Genomic DNA, 18,232 nt, shown 5'->3' on the forward strand with positions numbered 1-18,232 from the left:
TGGCCTGTTTGGGGGAGATGAATTTGATCAGTAAGGGGAGGACCGAGTTGGGCAGAACTCAGCAGATTCCTTGGCATGTACTGCAGAAGGAATCCCTGAAGGGCTTCACAGAAAAGAAATGTGCTATGTGGTTGGCAGGCCAGAAACCACAGAGAACCTGGCAATGCTTTTTGAGGATTTGGGAGCAAAAAAGCAGACTCCTTAGGTGGTTATTTATAGAGTCGGCAACAGTAACGATCAGTTAGAAAAAATAAATTATAATTCAGTTGAACCTGAAATAACTTTTCTTTTGCAACCCCAGGCGTTTCTCATGGGCCGCTTGCACACCACTCCCAGTAGTGAGCTGGAGGCTGAGGGTTGGCTCCATGCCAGCCTTGCTCTTGCCCTCCCCAAGGCTTCAGAGCAGTCAACGAGGCATCAGAGAAGGCATTTCTGGCTAAGGACAGGGAGAATTTTGGCTGGATGACGTTTTTCTTTTCCCCTCTGCACCCTCCAAATTGCCATATGGTCCTTCCTTTCCTCCCTCAACACATCTGTGACATGTGACCCCAGGTGGACCTTTGGGGGAGTGTGGAATCCATGGTTCACTGAGCCTCCAGCCTCCTTACACCGTGTTCAAGTGAGTACACACACAGCTTGTTTGCAGTGTCTGTGTTTTTGCTTCAGCAAGAGCTTCTTATTGAAATATCTTCTGAGAAGCTGGCTGCAGACTCTCACTTCACAGGCCTACAGTTTTTCAGCCATCCCCCACACCACACTTAGCCAACAAGCAAGGCCATGATGATGTTCACACTGACCGCTTGGCGGTGGGGTCACCTTGAGGTCACCTGACCTGCCGCTTGGCATCTTGACACTTGGGCATCCTTCCTGTTTCCCCTCTTCCACCCATCTGCTCCTTCTTTTCTATTCATTCATTCTTTCATTTGGTATTCACTCAACGAGCATTTATTTAAGCATGTGCCAGGCACTGACAGTGCAGAAATAAATGGTACATCTGGACGTTGCAAACTGGTGGCACACGGACTGGTTCTGGCCCACAGATGCATTTTATTGGACTCACAATATGGAGTCTTAAATTTGTATTTGCTGCTGCCATATAAAGATGGGGAAATTTTATGTAAGAACACAGTTGCCTGGCTTCTCTTGGAAAATCTGAAGTTTTGGCCATACTGGCCATGTTCCCACATGGTATGGTTCTCCTTTAGGTAAGGCAGTCCCCTCTGGGTCACCACACCTCCTGTTTAATTCCCTATTGTCTTGCCAACACCAAGACAGTTACCATCCAGGGGCTATAAATGAGACCCTTCACCCGATTATGTTACCTGTGTGGCCCCATGAGCATTTGAATTTGTGATCTCTGTTACAGTCCCTAATCTCAGGGATTTTATGTTTCAGTGGGGGAGATAGTCAGGGCCATAGATAATTTTAGTATGTGAAAAATGCTTTGAGAACAATGTACTTTGGGAGCATGAGGTGGGACAAAGTGATTTTGATGTGAGGGGTCAGGAACTTCATGGAGAAGGTAGGTTTGGAACCAGGCTTTACAATCAGCAACTTAGATGCCCCTCCTCCAAGGCCTGCCCCAGCCACCTGGGTGGCCCTGGAGCAGGTCCCTGCTGCCCTCCCTCTGCCAGGATTTGCTTGGAGTAACAGCATCCTGCTGTTTCTCCCCAGCCCAGCCCAGAGCTGACAAGGCAAGTCTGGTTCCCTCCTCAGAGGGCAATAGGTGGGCCCTGGGCATAGGCCCAGTGAGGACAGGGTGTATAAGGCTCCACGGTTTCCTGGTTTCCCCCTAACTCTCTGGCACCTTTCTTCATCCCTTGAAAGGGAGTTCCTTTGGTCTTCTCCCTCTGCACACTCACACATTCATTATCATTTCCAGGCTAGAATTGCTCGAGCCAGCACGGTCAGCCCAGGGCTGTCTGCTGAGGGGTAGCGAGTCTGAACTATCACCTGGGATAGTTTATGGGCATCTCAAACCTAACGACCTAAAGCTGCTATGCTTATTGTCTTCCACACCCATGTCCTGGCTTTTCCCTAAGCTCAACCTTCACTTTTCCTTTTCGTCATTCTTTCCCCTCAGCCTGAAATTCCCTTCCTCTCTGTTTCTAGATGTTGAACTCCTTCCATTCTTTAAGCCCCTTGATGCATGATGCCTTCCTGTAGCGTTCCTCATTCAATCAACCACCAGTGCAGATCACACCCTAACAACATTGCCAAGTCAAAGAACTCGCCCGTGATCCATCCAGCGACCTCAATTAATACAGCATTTCACACTCAGTCACTGAAGATGACCTAATCCAGCACCTTCACTTTATTGCCCACATGCCCTGTCCCACTCCCCCACCCCCTATGTTGTTTTCTTTTCTGGCAAGGAGCTCCAAAACACAGCAGCTCGTGGTGTTGTGATGAATTCTATGTCCCCTGACTAGACTGCTTGCTCCTCAATGGCAGGAACTGGCTGCTGGGCTTTGTCTTCCCTGAGGACCTAGATCGGTTCTGTATTAAAAAGTGGGCTTAGTTGTAGTAGCTAGTTCCTGGCATCAGTTGAACCATTGGCAGATGGGATGAGAAGTTACTCTTTGTATGCACACTTGTCATAGAGGTTATCATTAGGAAAAAGTGGAAACAACTTGGGAGTGACTGGGTAGGCAAGGGTGACATCTGTTACGTGAAGGCACTTTATGGCCAACAACCTCTTTGCCTGGAGCATTAGCATTTACTTAATGGGAAATTGGTTACTCCAGTCTACTCTATTTGGTAACGGAGACCTGGGGAAAGGCAAGGAGCCTAAACTCCACCCTTGGGTGTATAGACCTTATTCATCAAGAAGCCAGGACCAGTTTGCACAAATAATCAAAAAGAGGGAAACTGGCTTCTTTGAAGTCCCTGTCTTTTAGGAATTCTGGGTTATTTAGAGAATTTTGGCCAGAACAGAGGGATCTCAGCTTGTTTTTTACCACATGCCCTAGTTCACTTGCACTGCCAGTTGATTCATGCTCCTCTGCGGCTTCCCACAGCAGTCTTCTCCTGGGTCTCCTGCTGGCCACACTATCAGCAGCTCCACGGCTGCTCTGAGTGGCAGGTGCCATCACCCCACGGCTGCTCCCAATGGGCTAGGGATTTTCACACAGTAGCTCGGAGCCTGGGGGTACTGGGTAGAACAAAGAGAGGCAGCAGACAGGACTGGGATGAGATGCATGCCCTGAGAAACTTCCACCTATGTGGATCCCCCCCACCCACCACAGACCAAATGGTGTTATTATTAACAGTCAGTTGATAGCAAGTTATAGCCTTTTGCTATTTACAGGAAGTTTCCATAGCTGTTAACCTTAGTCCTACAAATACCCTATGCCCTGGATATTTTCACCATCTCCTTTTACAGATAAGGAAACTGAGGCTTAGAGAGATTTAAATGATTTGTGTAGGGTTTGAACCCAAATCTTTTGACTCAAAAATATCTCACCATTCCACTAACCTTGTTGCCTCCCAAATCCTATATCCAGGTAGATCTGACTCACCAGTATCCTTTCTACGGGAAAGGACATCATAGCTGGGAAGTGACTCAACGCCACCCCCAATCCCTGAACTTCCTGTTTTCTCCTGTCATTGAGAATGCCAGCCTGGGGGTACATTTTCTCCCTCTACATCCTGTTGAAGCTCAAGGAGTCCAATTTCTACTATTGAAAAGGAGGGAAATTGGAAGGAAAGACTTAAATTCCAACTTAGGAACCATATTGGAGGAAGGTCTTCCTGATGTCTTAGGTTCTTTAATTCTTCTACATATTCATTAAACAGATATGTATAGAAAACCTACTGTGTGCTAGGCACTGTTCTAGGTGCTGGAGTTTTTGTAGTGGTGACAAGACAAAGGTACCTGCCCTCTTGGAGCTCACAACCTAGTGCCAGGTGGAAATAAGCAGGTAAATAAGCAAATAAACAAATGCTTTTAGACAGTGACGGGCTATAAAGAAAACAGAGACAGGTGATGGGAAAGAGAGTAACTGGCAGGAGGTGGGAGGGAGAGCTACTTGGATTAGGTGGTTAAGAAGGAAAAACATAAACTAAGACATGAGTGACAAGAAGGAGCCCATCTTTAGAAAACTGGGACCAGCAGTTTTCCAGGAAGAGGGAACAGCAAGGGCAAAGGTCCAAGTTGAAACTTGGAGTGAATTTTTAAAGAAACCATAATCCTTGTGGTGGTTCAATTCCATGTGTTGTCATCACTGTGGTTCACCCACATTGTGCCTACCGGGAGGAGATATCTTGGCACCCTGTATGTGCATAGAATTTCTACGAGCAAATGAGTTCTCAGTTCCAGATAGCAGGCTCACAGTTGAACTTGGAGGACCAGGAACTGCTTCTACCATAGCCTTAATAAGAAATGACCATGGCATGGAATGAGTGCTTCAGCATGGAGGGTAGGAAAGAGAAGCCTAAATTCACCTAATGTAGAAACTCTTGACCCTTGTAACTCCAATGATGGCAAAAGTTAGGAAGTTTCCTAAAACATAGTATTTATGATTTTGAGAACAGTGCTGCCGAGTTAGTTTCTGTTATTGACTATCTGTTATTGACTATCATTTAAATCTCTCTAAGCCTCAGTTTCCTTATCTGTAAAAGGAGATGGTGAAAATATTTATTAAAGTAATTAAAGTAAGTTAAGAGATGTTAAGTAACTTACTCAAAGAAAGAATAAAACATGTCTTAGGTTCTTTAATTCTTCAATATATTCATTAAACAGATATGTATAGAAAACCTACTGTTTCTATACAGTAGAGTAACTCAAAAGTAACTCAAAAGCACTCTTATTCTTATGTTTTAAAATGAATGCATTTATCAATAGATAGTTTTCTTTGTGTTGCAGCATTCTCTGGGCCTCTGCTTTAGGTGGGGTTAGAGTGCTAAGTGAAAGTGAATCATCAGTAATGGTAGTGGTTCCTTAATACAAGATAGGTGCTACTCTTGAACTTTCTTCATGTAGATTAGCAGTTCTCAAAGTGTTGGCCTTGGATCAGCAGCAGCCTATGGGAACTTGTTAGAAACACAGATTTTCAGCCTCCCCATCCCAGATCTACTGAATCAGATTTGTGTTTTATGAAACCTTCCAGGTGATTTTGATGCACACTACAGTTTGAAAACCACCAGTGGAGAATATGTGCATTATGATTTGGGGCCACCAGTGATGGATTCTTACATGCTACTCATGATCATGGCCACAGCAAATGGTTTCATTTGTGAGAAAGTTATCCAACTTGGCTTGGCAAACAGTCCTGTGGCTATAAAGGAAAAGGAGAGCTCCTGGCCCATGCTGGGATTGAGCCCAAACTTTTTTGATTGGCATCACATCCCAATCCATTACTCTAGTCAAGCCCCTGCTTGGAGGACAGCTCATCCTAGAGGAAATTTGACTCTAGGCTCTGCATGATTTGCTTTCTTGGAGGCAACTTGAGAGCAATTTGTGATTATGGTTAGCTTCACACTTTTTTTAAGTGACCTGAGTTTATAAGTCTTGGTAGATAGATCTGATTGTACCTGTGTCATAAAGATCAGTGGGGATGAAAGGTATTGGGTCCCAAATAAAAAGTAATCTGGGTATCTTGCTTTATGCTGACCTTAGAATGCTAATCCACTTTGGTTTCCTCTCAGAGAACTAGAGTGAGGTGACCAGATGGCCCAGATCACCCAGGACTGTCCCATGTGTCCCTTTCCTGTCCCTCAGTCTTGTGTCCTGGATTTAGCCCTGTTGCCCACTCCTGCTGGGTCTTGTCCAGTCAGGGGATGAAATGTCCTGAAACTTCCCTGAAGAATGGGAGGAAAGGAGATTCTGAAAGCACCAAATTCCAAGACTGTGCCAGAGGCTGTCAACAACAGGAGCTCCAAGGAGAGAATTGGAGCCGGAGGCATTCAGGCCCAACAGGGGCAAAAGTAAGTTTATTTCTCTGGTAGGGTTTAGGGGAGGGCAGGATTAGAATTAGGTAGGGTATGGGAGGTAGGGCTGGGATGGTCCCCACTGGGCCAGAAGCCAAAGAAGGGGAAGCAGATGGGCACAGCAGGAGGTGACAAGGGCATGGAGAGGAATGTGAGCACGTCAGCCCAAGATGTCCTTGCCTTTCTGCTCTCACCTTCTCCCCCTCTTTTAGTATTCTTTCATCTAGGACAATGTCATTCCATCCCTTCCTTTCTCCTGCCATTCCATTGACTTTCCACTCTGGTCACTCGCTTGCACTGCTTCCCTCCTCATGTTTCCTGTTGTAGCATACCCACCACCCACTCCATCCTCTTTATCTCATTTCTGCCCATTATTGATATGATGGAAACAGGAGAATAGTAGAGTCCATTGTGATAAGCCCTCTCCCTGTTCACAGATGCCCGCACTGAAGAGCCATCCACATCAGTTCTCGACCAATCCACCCCAGGACCCACTAAACGGAGGACAACATGTTGGGGTCTTTCCCACCTTGCAACTGCAAAAGCTGGAACAAGGGCCAGAGCAACACATGTCTAAAGAAGCAACACGTGTCCAAAAGCTTTCAGAGTAACACCAAGAAAATTGTCTGTTGAATTACTGCCAGTTTTGCCAATGGATATTGTGAGAAGACACTTGCCCTCCCCCGTTGGATTCCATCATGCCTGAATGCCATTCCTCACGGAACCCTGAACATCTCCTATCCACCTTTAAACTTGCTATTCTTGTTATGGCTGTGGTGGTACTGGTTAACCTTCCCTATGGGAAAATGATAAATTTTTCTCCTTCCAAGTGTTGGACTGAACTTTCTTATCTGAAAGTGTGTCCCTTTAGCCTAGAAGCACCACTTGACAGTCTTGTACCCAGAAATTGACAAGTTCATATCTCACCTGTTTCATTTGTGGAAGGGGGTCCACCTCTGAAAGATGCTACCTTGCCTGGTCAGTGTATCTCCTGATCCACTTTTTGTGCCTTTCTTCCCCTCCCCTACCCTGTGTGAGGTAAGATTTGCACAGCAGTGACTGCCCCCCCAACTTGGGGAGGGCGATGCTTGTGGTGGGTGTGCTTTCATTGGATGTATGAGAGAAAGTGTGGTTTGGTAGAACTGACATCATTGTAAATTTGGAGGCGACTAGAGCATGGCTCCATAACTGGAAGAAAGTAGCTTTAAAGGAGGTCAACTCTCTTCTCAGTGTTCTACCTTGTTCTGACTCATAACTCTTAATCCTGCCTTGTTAGTGTCTATCCTAATCCAGGATAGTTTTTCTCTTCTTTTTCAATTAAAAGTAACTTTGTTATTTTTCTTTATTGCAAAGCATGGGTGCTTGTTACAAAAATCATCAGAAAAAGAAGGGAAAAAAAAACACCCCAAAATCCTGCTTACTCCAAAGATATCCATTGAGATGAAACTTCCAGATCCCTTTCTAGGCATATGATATGTATATATTTAATGTCACAATAGCATATATATTCTTTGATAAAACACTTTATCATTTACTGACTTATGAACAGCTTTCTATATGAAGAAGCTCATTTCTACAGTAATTGTTATGTAAAAGTACTCAATTGTTCCGGTTTGCTAAAGCTGCTAAAATGCAATATACCAGAAAGGGATTGGCTTTCTCAACAAGGATTTATTATGTTGCAAATTTACAGTTCTAAGACCATTGTCCAAATTAAGGCATCAAGAGGGAGATAAATACTTTCTCTGAGGAAGGGCTGATGGCATCCAGGGTTCCTCTGTTTCATGGGAAGGCACATGGCTGGCTCTGCTGAACCTTCTCTCCCAGGTTTAGCTTCTGGTTTCAGTGACTTCCTCCAAAATGTCCCTGGGCTTCTGTCTCAGCTCCTGTGGGTTCTTGCTTGCTTCTCCTGGGGGCAAACTCTGATTACATTTCTTGGCTTCTCTGACAAAATATCTCTTTCAGCTTCTCCCCTGAGCTCTCTCCATGAGCTCTCTTAAGGACTCCAGTAAACTAATTAAGGCCCACATTGAAGGGTGGGGTCACATCTCCATGGAAACAACCTAATCAAAAGATCCTACTCATAATAGGTCTGGCCCCACAAGATTTTATTAAAAGACCATGGCTTCTCTGAAGTACATTATAGATTCAAACCAGCACATCAATTATATAGATATACCCCAGTTTATTTACCTAATCTCATATGGTTTGATGTTAGATTCTCTCCAACTTTTCTCTATTTTAGATGACACTAATGAACATGGTTCTAGTTGAGCCTTCATTCAGTTATTTCCATAAGATAAATCCCCAAAAGGGGAATCAAAAAGCACTTAGCGAAGATTGCCAATATCTCCAAGTATGGAGCCAGCATCAACTTCTTGGTGCCCAAATACATTAGAAACTGGACCATTGGGAAGTCCACACATGTCATTTCTTAGATGCCTTTTTATGTCTGCACTTGGGTAGCTCTGGTTTCCTTTTCAGTGCCCCAAACAGAGCATATCTATGAATGACAGATGAGATAAGCAGGTGAATGAGGAAGGGGTTTGTTATATAGGCATATTTAGCAATTTGTTGAATGTTAAGAATTAGTCATTAATTCATTCATTGAACTTTTTATGGTGCAGCTACTGTTACAAGTTGCCAAGTTGGAGGCTGAGAATACAAAGATGAATTAAATAAGGACTCTATTCTTAGGAAGATCATAGTCTAGAGAAGGGCAAAGATGAAGGTCTTAATTTGCCAGGACTGCTGTGACAAAGTACCATATACTAGTTGGGTTAAACAATAGGAATTTATTGTCTCACAGTTTTGGAGGCTAGAAGTCCAAAATCAAGGTGTTGGCAGGGCCATGCTTTCTCTGAAGTCTCTATGTAGCACTCTGGTGGAGGCTTGCCAGCAATCCATAACTCAATCTCTACCTCCATCACATGGCTGAATGTATCTCCATCTGTTTCCTACTCACTATGTCTCAGTTTCTTCTGTTTATAAAGACTCCAGCCATAATGAATTAAGGCCTGCCCTGATTCAGTTTGGCCTTATTTTAAATAATGTCTTCAAAGATCCTATTTACAAATAGGTTCACATCATGTATCTTTATGGGGGACATGATTCAATCCATAATAACTAATAATAAATATTTACTCATAGTACAGTAAGAGGAAAAATATAAGTTCAGTAATATGTTTCAAGGCAGGAAATTTGGAATATTCTGAAAATCCCAAAGAAAAAATGCAAAAATCATGCATACTCCACTGGCCTGTTAATCACAGCTAACATTTTAGATTATGCCCTTTAGACTGTGAGATTTGCTTTCTTGTGGTCACCCTCACTGGATACAAGCTCCTTGAAGGCACTGCCTGTGTCTTTCATTTGCACCTCCAGAGATCCTGGCACCCTCTTCTACAACTTACTCTGAAATCTGTTAAGTGTAAAATCCAGATGGAAATAAAATTAAAGGTAAAAGGATTCATGAATTGAAACAAAATCTCAATGTTTTATGTATGTAGGGAAATTTGCATTAATTCATATCCTTCTGCTTGATGGTAAACTTTTTCAAATATTTAATTATAAAAGTAACAATTACATTTCAGGAAATTTGGGAACTAGAGAAAAGAACTGTCACCCTATTTCACCATCCTAACTCAGGATTAGTAGCATTTTATTGACCCTCACCCTGAAAAATTTGTATTAAGATGTGCTGAGGATAAGAGCTGAGGAATATGTGAATATTGTGAGTTTGTTTTTCCAGTTGTTATTTTTTTCCAGTTGTTATTTTTTAATTAAACATGTTTAATAGTTGATTCCATTCACACAGTTCAAAATTCAAATAGTACGGAAGCATATAAAGTGAAAAGTCTATATGCCCCGGCTGTCCAGTTCCCTGGAGATATGCAGTGGTATCAGTTTCTTGTGCATCCTTCCAGAGTTCTTTTGTGCAGACAAAATCAAATATGTATACAAAATATGAGTTTTAATGGAGGGCTTGTCAATGTAGTTACCTCTGAATGTTGCCGGTTGAGCCTAAGCTCTCCTTTTTGATCCTAGTGGCAGGCCTGGGGTACAGATGGAGGAGAAGAGAAAAGGGCAGAAAGCTGTGTGTGTGTGTAGCAGTTGGGTAGGTGGTTGTTGCTATTGCCGAGAGAGACAGGGAAGGAAAGAGAAGGATAGGAAAAAATCACTCACTCACTCATTCATTCATTCATTCATTCATCCATCCAACCAGTATTTCTCAAACAACTGTAATGTGCCACACACTACTCTAGGCCCAGGGGATGCAGGAGTGAATCAAAAGACAAAATTCCTTGTTCTAGATATTGTTGAAAAATAGAAGATGGTAGACAATAAACAGAAAAATTAGTAAATTACATAGTATATAAGATTGTGATAAGTGCTATAGAAAAATTAAGTAACTTGTGGGAGATGGGGAGTGTCGGGACAATTTTGAAGCAAACAGGGTATGCTTCATTGAGAAGGTGAATGTGAGCACAGACATGGAGGACGTGGTAAAGCGAGCCCTGTGGATGTCCAGGGAAGGAGTGCTGGCAGAGAGAAGAAGCAGTGAAAAGGCCCTGTGGCACAGGTATGGGGCCCAGAGCCTGCCAGCCCCCAACTGCCCCTAGGGTGCTCTTGGTGACCTCCGCGCCGTGATTGACCTCTCTCAGGTCTGGAAGGAGCCCAGGTCAGGCGGGTGTGTTCTACGGTGCTGAATTTTTTCTATACTAGATGTAGGTTTTTCCTTTCTCTAACGTTGTTTAAATTTACTCCTTCCAAGGTAAATTCTGTGGTTTGGATATTAATTTAGTCCCAACAAGGAGAGGAGGTAGGCAGCATCATCAGAATAAGCAAGACTGTGGCTCTAGTCCTAGATTTTTAATCAACCCTGTTGCTTGTTTTCGGGCTTTTTGAATTGGGCACATTATTCAGCCTCCCTGGTCCTCAGTTTCCTCATTTAGAAAATGAAGGGGTTGTATTCAGATGGCTTTAGGGATGTCCCCAACACTGCAGTTCTCAGGCTCTGTGACCACAGGAGCAGTTAAGGTGTGAAGTGGCGTCAGGTGGGCACATAGGCTAGTGACCCCATGAGGAAGGGGGCTTCTGCCGGCAGAGGGCTCTGTGGTTGCTAACCTGGTAACAGTCACACCTGGTTTTCCCTCTTGGACTAGAAGAGCTCAGCTCCACCCTTAAAATAAAATATTCCTTCCAAGTAAGTCTGAAATCCCTGATGATAACAGTGTTCATTGCATTCCTCTCTTTTATTGCCTTTCGTATGTTGCTCCCTCTGAACCCATAAAGGGTTGTTCTTCTCTATGCCCCTTGGTTGAACCGAATCTCAGTCTGCAGTGGAGGTCGCCATAGTGGGGTCTCCTTTTTTTCCCCCTTTTTGGATTCGGAAGCTCCTTCCCCTCTTTACTGTCATCACTTTGGAAGCCTGGATTCTTTCGTCTGCCTTGGAGGAGGAAGGAGGGAGGAAAGGGAATGCGGCACAGGCATCACCCTTGTTCCACGTGGAGCAGAATCACTGTGAATTTAAAAATCAGAATGTGTGTAAAAGGTTTGGGGGACAGAACTGGGGCATTCGGCAATTTCATTTAGAGGGAAAAACATTAAACATAAGCAGAAGTCTTTCCTCTGTCTCTCTTAAAAGGGGTTCTAGTTACTTTCTTGTGTTTGCCTCATGTTTCTTCTGCATTTTCTTAACTGCCCATCTTTTGCCTTTTTGGTTGCAGTTAAACAGGGCAACAGAAAAGTAGGTGCAAGAATTGAGTTTCTATTCCCTAACTAGAATTTATGGAAGTATCGCGTCCCATCAGCATTATGGAAGAAATAGGCATGCCTGTGTACCTTCCGTTGAAAATAGATTCTGAGATTTTCAGTTTGTTTAAATCAGCTTCTGATTTATGCTCTTTTCCCAATGCCTTTTAAAATTTTTAATACAAAATTCCCTCTATTTCTTACATTCTGTGTGATGCCCTTTGTCTCCATCAACTCTTGTGGAGAGAAATTTTATTTGGAATATTCATAACAAGTCTATCGCTAATTATCACTTTAACAATGTGTTATGGAGTGTACCCATGCAGTCATCTGGAAAGGCACATATGCCATGAAATTTGGGGATGTGCTGCATATTGTGTGTGCCCATTCTTAATGTTTTGTCGGATCTTTGCTCTGGGAAGTAGAGGCATCCCTCAGACTGACTTGTGTATCTGAATGCCTGTGTCCTTTCTTCCTGTCCTTATAGTGACAATTTCCAGGAGAACTGGCTTTTGAGTGTAAGAAAAGCCTTAAATTGAAACAAAAAGCCGTAGCCTTTTCTGGAAAGCTGCAGACATTGGATCTTGAGGTCACCCCAGGTCAGTGCAGGTGGACAGATCCTAGCCGTCGATGTAGTCACGGGTTGCTGGCCTTAGTGCTTCCTGACGTCTAGCCGGAAGGGTGGGGCCAGAATGGCCACCCAGTGGGCCGGCCTGAGATGCAAAGGAAACGGAACTTCACCATCACAGGCCAGGACAAGAAAGAATGCCTCTCTCCTTTTTCTTCCTTTCTGCTCTTTCCTCTTGGGAAGGAGGGTGAACTCATGCTGGGTTCCTTCTTCAGGATTCTCAGTGGGACTGAGCTTTCAGAGGCAAGGATTATATCATCGCAGATGCACATGGAGCTTTTCCCACCAAGACTTCCTGATGGATGCAGATGAAGCCCGAGAGGCTGCTTGCAAATGAGGCTGAGAGTAATGGAGCATAATGGAAAAAAATCTCCTGATCAAAGAGTTCAGTCCTAGTGCAATGATAAATCAAATCGTCTTTACGAGGGGCCAGTAATGGGGCAGTGGGGAATGAATTGCCAAACCCTGGCTCTGCATGACTTTGTGGATCCTTTCTGGATCCTACTTTTAGCACTAGTTGGATAGGTGGGGGCAGGGGGGGGGATTCCAACTCAGACTTTCTTGAGTGTCCTTAGAATATTCTGAGGGAAGTAATTTGGATGGTGGTAAAGTTAAATCTGTTATGATTTGCTTTTTTTGATAATGACTTTTACTGTACCTGGAGCCTGGTTATTCTAGATGTTACTTCAGAAATAATAACAGTGCTTAGTAGATATTGAGTGCTTACTATATGCTAGGCACATTGTTCATCATTATCATGACAAGGAACATTAATGGAGCGCTTACCTGTAGGCAACTCTTAAGCACTTTAGATAGTTGCCTCACTAGACTGTCCCATTGAAGCCAGGGTTTATGTGTGAGGAAACTGAGGCCCAGAGAGTTCAATGACTTGTTCAGGGTGGTACCACTGGTCCACAGGAAGGCAGTGATTTGGGGCTCGTCTTCCCATGGGTTGCAGGAGGAACAGTTTTAAAGCAGCAGGAGGTGCCCCAAAGAACAGGGAAAAGGGCCACAGAGAATTCCCAACTCTGTGTGGTCGGTGGGGGGCCCGACCCTCCCTGGGGATGCCAGCCCAGCCTTCCTTTTATCAGTGCTGCGTAGCATTTGGCTCTGTGGGCTCTGCACCTGCTTACAATGCATTGTAAAAACTCAGCACTAGCTGCTGCTTTAAAGAATTGATTCAATAAACCCTGGAGTTCTGGACATTTGATCTGTTGCTTTTCATTTGGCGTCAGGGTGGGGTCCTGGAGGAGTTGCATGGGGGTGTACTTGAGAGGGAAAATTCTGGGTGTATTTGAAAAAGCAAGCCACCACAGAGAGATTTTGACGAAACCTTCATCAGAAGACAGCTCTGTGTGGGCAGGTGTGTGGTGCGGGCATGGGGATGGGCGGAAGGCGTGGTAGGGAGTGTAGGTGGAAAGCACAGGCGGGCTTTGTTGTTCCACATGGGCCCAGTCGGGCCATATCCATTAACTGCGCCAACACCGCCACTAATAGGTGGGTGATTCAGCTCCTTCCTGCGTTTTATTACCGGACAGGGATTTTAACAGCCCTTTGATTTAGCAAGTTAATAAAGTAAGCTCTCAGGCCCCACTGTTTATTTAACCACTGGCTGGATCGCCTGGGGCTCGTTGCTTTCTGGGAACCCTTCTGATACTGTTTTAGAGTTCAAAAGAGAAAGTTGTGGAATTTGCAGGCTCCACCTGGCTCTTTCCTGGGCAATCCCACCAGCCCAGAGTGCTCACTCCTCTCCTGCCAGTGCCAAGCTTCTGTCCCTGTTATCTTGTTCAGTGACTGGCTGGCTGGAGCCACCTGGGATCTGAATGAGACTGTGGGTGGCACTGCCCAGAGGTGACCATCTGAAGGGTCCAGTGGTCTGGGGTGGCTGAGAGAGAGGGAGACAAGGAGAGAGTTGTATGAGCTCGAGGGTGGATCTGGATGGGGCCTGTGAGGAAAAAGGGAAGGAGACTCCAGCACTGTGGGGAAGCGATTACTAGGAGGAGGGGCGGAGAGACCCAGGCGTGGGTTCCCCAAATAGTTCTAGACAGTACTGTCTGATAGAACTTTCTGCGCTGATCGAAACGTTCTGTAGCTGTCCCATATGGTAACTGTTAGCCACATGTGGCTCTTGAGCATTTGAGATGGGGCTAGAGTGAATGAGGAATTGGATTTTAAATTTTATTTCATTTTGATTCATTTAAGTAGTCACACGTCTAGTGGCTAGTATCCTGGACAGCGCAGCTCTGCACCTTCCCAAGACTGAAATGAGGAAAAGGCTGCGAGTCTTTCAAAGTTTGGGCAGGATCATTTGCATCCAGATGGTTGCCAGGTGTTTTCAAAGCTGAGCAAGGCAGACGTTTTTCTGTTTCCTTTCTTGATTAGGAAAAGGAAATCACACAAAATCCTCTGCTGTAACTGTTGTATGGCAAAGTCAGCTGTCCTGGGAGTCACTCTTGGTTGCTGCACCCCAGGTGGGCCCCTTAGGCAGACTGTGCATCCGCCTGGTGCTCCATTCTCCCTTGCACCCTCCCTCATGGGTCTTCACCTACACAGTGGATTCCCAATGCTCCGCTGCCATGGTGATCTTGCTCCAGCCTGTGGTTCCATCCTCTAGAATCCTCCTTTGGGGCAGTTAGGAAGGAGGGTGCCCTGGGAGTGCCCATGGGAGACCCTACTCTCTTCTGCAGGGACAGAGAAGGCTTCCTGGAGGAGGTGTGTACCATCTGGGACCTGTTTCTGCTGCAGAGGCTCCCATCTCTGCCCAGAACCTGAGACCAAGCTCTCTGGGTCCCAGGCCTTTAGAGCTGAAGGGAACCTCAGCCATCATCGAGACCAATGGGCTCAATAGTTCCTAAACCACCAGAGCCTCTTCTTCAAAGCAAAAATCATTTGAACTCCTTTTTAAAACATTTTCTGCTTTAGAGGCATTTGATTTAGATAACTAAAAACAATTAGATGTTTAGAAGCAGTGTGCAATGAAAGAAAAAGCAAACCAGTTACATTATCATGTATTCCCTCTTCTTTATGACTAAAGCAAATAAGGCTTTCAGCTTTAAGGGAAAAGTCAGAAAAATAAGTCACTGTATTTTTTTTATCCATAATAGCATAAACAGCTACCAGAAATCTAATTGTAACAAGAGAAAGTGGATGTTGGCTTGCACATATTCATTCCAAAAGACAGTGGGCTGGTCGTGCTACAAGAGCCTTACCCCACCCGTCTTCTCCTGACACTCTTGGGTTTTCGCTTATGGGAAACACCAAGTTAGTTAGTTCTGACAATGGAGCTAATGCATGTTCCCCATTTCTTAAGCAGAGAGTAGCTCTGGAAGGCTGATGCTTGCTAGTTTTAGTCCGTAAGTTTCTACTATCCGTGGCATATGCCAGATGCTCAGGCCTTAACTTCAGGGGTAGAACTATAGATGGAATCTGAATTCTCCAAAGCAGTTTCTTCTGACTTCTCTTCTCTTGTCTCTGGAAGACTGATCTTTGGGTTTGCCAGCTCACCACTGTCTTTTGGAAGCACACATTTCCAAAGGTCGTGTGTTTTTCCTGCCCCAGTTTGCCATAGTCTCAGTGTTCCACCTGCAGGACCAATGGAATAGAGTTCCCCACTGGGACAGTAAACAGGGCCAAAGTGTCCTTTGTAGGATTCTAATTCTCCCCTATTACAATCATACTTATAATGTTTAAAATCTTCACCATCTGCAATAAGAAATTGTTTCTCAGAATGAAGAAATGCAGAATTGATGGTTGTAGGAGTTTCAAAGGATTTAATCGGCTCCCAAATTACTGCACTGTGAAAAGCAATAGATTGTTTGTAAGTTATTACCAAAATCTCTCCCTCAGGAATATGTTCCATAATACTAACAGATATTGGAATTTAGAGATTTCACTAAAGTCCCAAGGCAGACGGTTTTATCATCACCTGATAGAATCTGTTTATTGTCACTACACCATAGAGCCTTTTTTGTACTAGAGGCGTGACCACTAATTTCCTTAGGTCTGCTTCCTTCTGGTTTAAGTCACATAGTGTAACAAACAATTACTATCCTGAGTGAAATCCACAGATTTGACCATGTGTTTATGAGCCAGGGTCATCAATTCATCTCCCGAGACAGCTTCCCACACTTTGGCTGTGAATGCCACAGCTACTGAGGATCTGCTTTGGTGAAATTATTATTCATTGTTGCACCCTAAACAGCACTCTTATGACCCAAAAATGCTCCAATCCAGTCTCCTGTACCTCTCTGGCATAGCATAGGTTTACCATCTTTGCAAACACTGATTAAGAAATAGCCATAAGGTGTGATGCTGACGAAGGCAAAATCAACCAGGGGCCTCGTGTGGCCTGAACAGGTGAATAGGTCTGCCTCTTTGCCATGGTGGTAGCTTACCTAGAGATGGGGCTGGTGACCATTTGAATTCTTAGCGTGTAGAACCAATAACAATGTTAATAACAAGGGGGCTCCTTTAAGTTGGAAGTGGCAGGGAGGAGGAGGCCAGACATCTTTCTAGGGCTCCACTTTGCCCTCCTTTGTGGGCCCTGAAACACAGAGTAAAGGAACCACAGGTCAAGGCTAGCTCCCCACTGTGGCAGACCAAGAAATGTAGGCCCAGAGAGGTAGAGCAACTTGACAAGGTCACACAGCAAGTGGTTTGATGAATATTCTTGATCAGCAGATTTCTGAAGATCCATTACTGGGCACTGTCTAAATCCCTGGCACCCTGTTTGAGAGAAGATAATTTAGTCTAGTTGTCACCTGCTATGAGTAAACTGGGATTTCTGCTCTAGGATCACATACCATTTCTGTCTTTAATCACATCAGGAAATGGTGTTCTGTTCTGCTACTGTTTCTGTTTTCCAGGCTGGCTGAGATTTGTAGGTGATACTAAGTTTTGTGTGGTTACCCCTCCCAGCCACCACATATCGAGTTCCCACTACGTGCCAGGTACAGGACAAAGTCCTTCGCTGCACTGTGTCATCTGATCTCCATGGCTTGGCAGGGTTGGTATTTCTGACCCCATTTCATAGTTGAAGAAACTGAGTCTCAGAGGAGTGAAAGCAGGATTCGAAACCTGTGCTCTTTTGCACAATGAGATGCTGTCTCTCTGGGCAGATGGTGATAATTGCCAAATATCCAGGACAGAGGGTCCTAAAAAGTCAGAGTGCCATTTAATAGCAAAGCAATACAGTGTGACTTGAGGAGGGAAGAGGAGGCCAGATCTGGGGCTGACACTACAACCAATGTTGTGGGGTCTGAAATTGTGAAAAGACAGCAAGGAGTTCATGGGACATCTGTGTTGAAGGGACAGAATTCTGATTCATTTCATGTTCTGAAAGGAAAAGCTTGACCATTGTCAATCAAAGATGTATCAAAATATCTGCATTGAATATATTTAGGCTTGGCCTTGGCCTCTGCAGGGCCAAGAGTGGAAGTCCCCCCCTCCAGCATGTGACAGCTGCCACAGTGGAAGAAATGCAGGAGACAGTCCTGACTCCAGTCAGAATCCCCAGAGGTGGTAGGATGCGGAATGAGTCATTCAGGCTGGCGACAGCTGTCTATTGAGCACCTACTGGGTGTCAGTCACCCTCCAAGGCTGGGGATTCAGTGGCAGTGTCCCTGTCTGTAATTCTCAGATTTTAGAATGGGAGACAGGCAATAAACACGAAAAACACAAGTGAATAAGGCAATGCCGTGCACTGACAGGTGTTATGAAGAAGATCAAAGAGCAAAGTGTGATTGAGTAACTGAAGGCTGCTTTTGCTAGAATGGTCAGGAAAGACTTCTCTGAGGAGGTGACATTTGAGAGAGGACCTTAATGATGAGGATGAAGCCCTGCGGATGTATGGGGAAGAGAATTCTAAGCAGGCTGTATAGAGATGGATTTTCAAGGTGCAGGAGTAGAAAAAAGGGAGAC

At 44.6% G+C, this 18,232-nt stretch overlaps 1 protein-coding gene and 1 pseudogene across 2 annotated transcripts in view; one reads left to right on the forward strand and one right to left on the reverse strand.

Moving 5' to 3' along the window:
* Positions 1–18,232, forward strand: part of HIVEP3 (HIVEP zinc finger 3) — a 508,675-nt gene that overhangs the window by 166,535 nt on the left and 323,908 nt on the right. The window lies entirely within an intron of this gene.
* Positions 15,702–16,694, reverse strand: LOC119527476 (annotated as a pseudogene).

Source organism: Choloepus didactylus, chromosome 2 (genome assembly GCF_015220235.1).
Source record: "Choloepus didactylus isolate mChoDid1 chromosome 2, mChoDid1.pri, whole genome shotgun sequence".
NCBI lineage: Eukaryota > Metazoa > Chordata > Mammalia > Pilosa > Megalonychidae > Choloepus > Choloepus didactylus.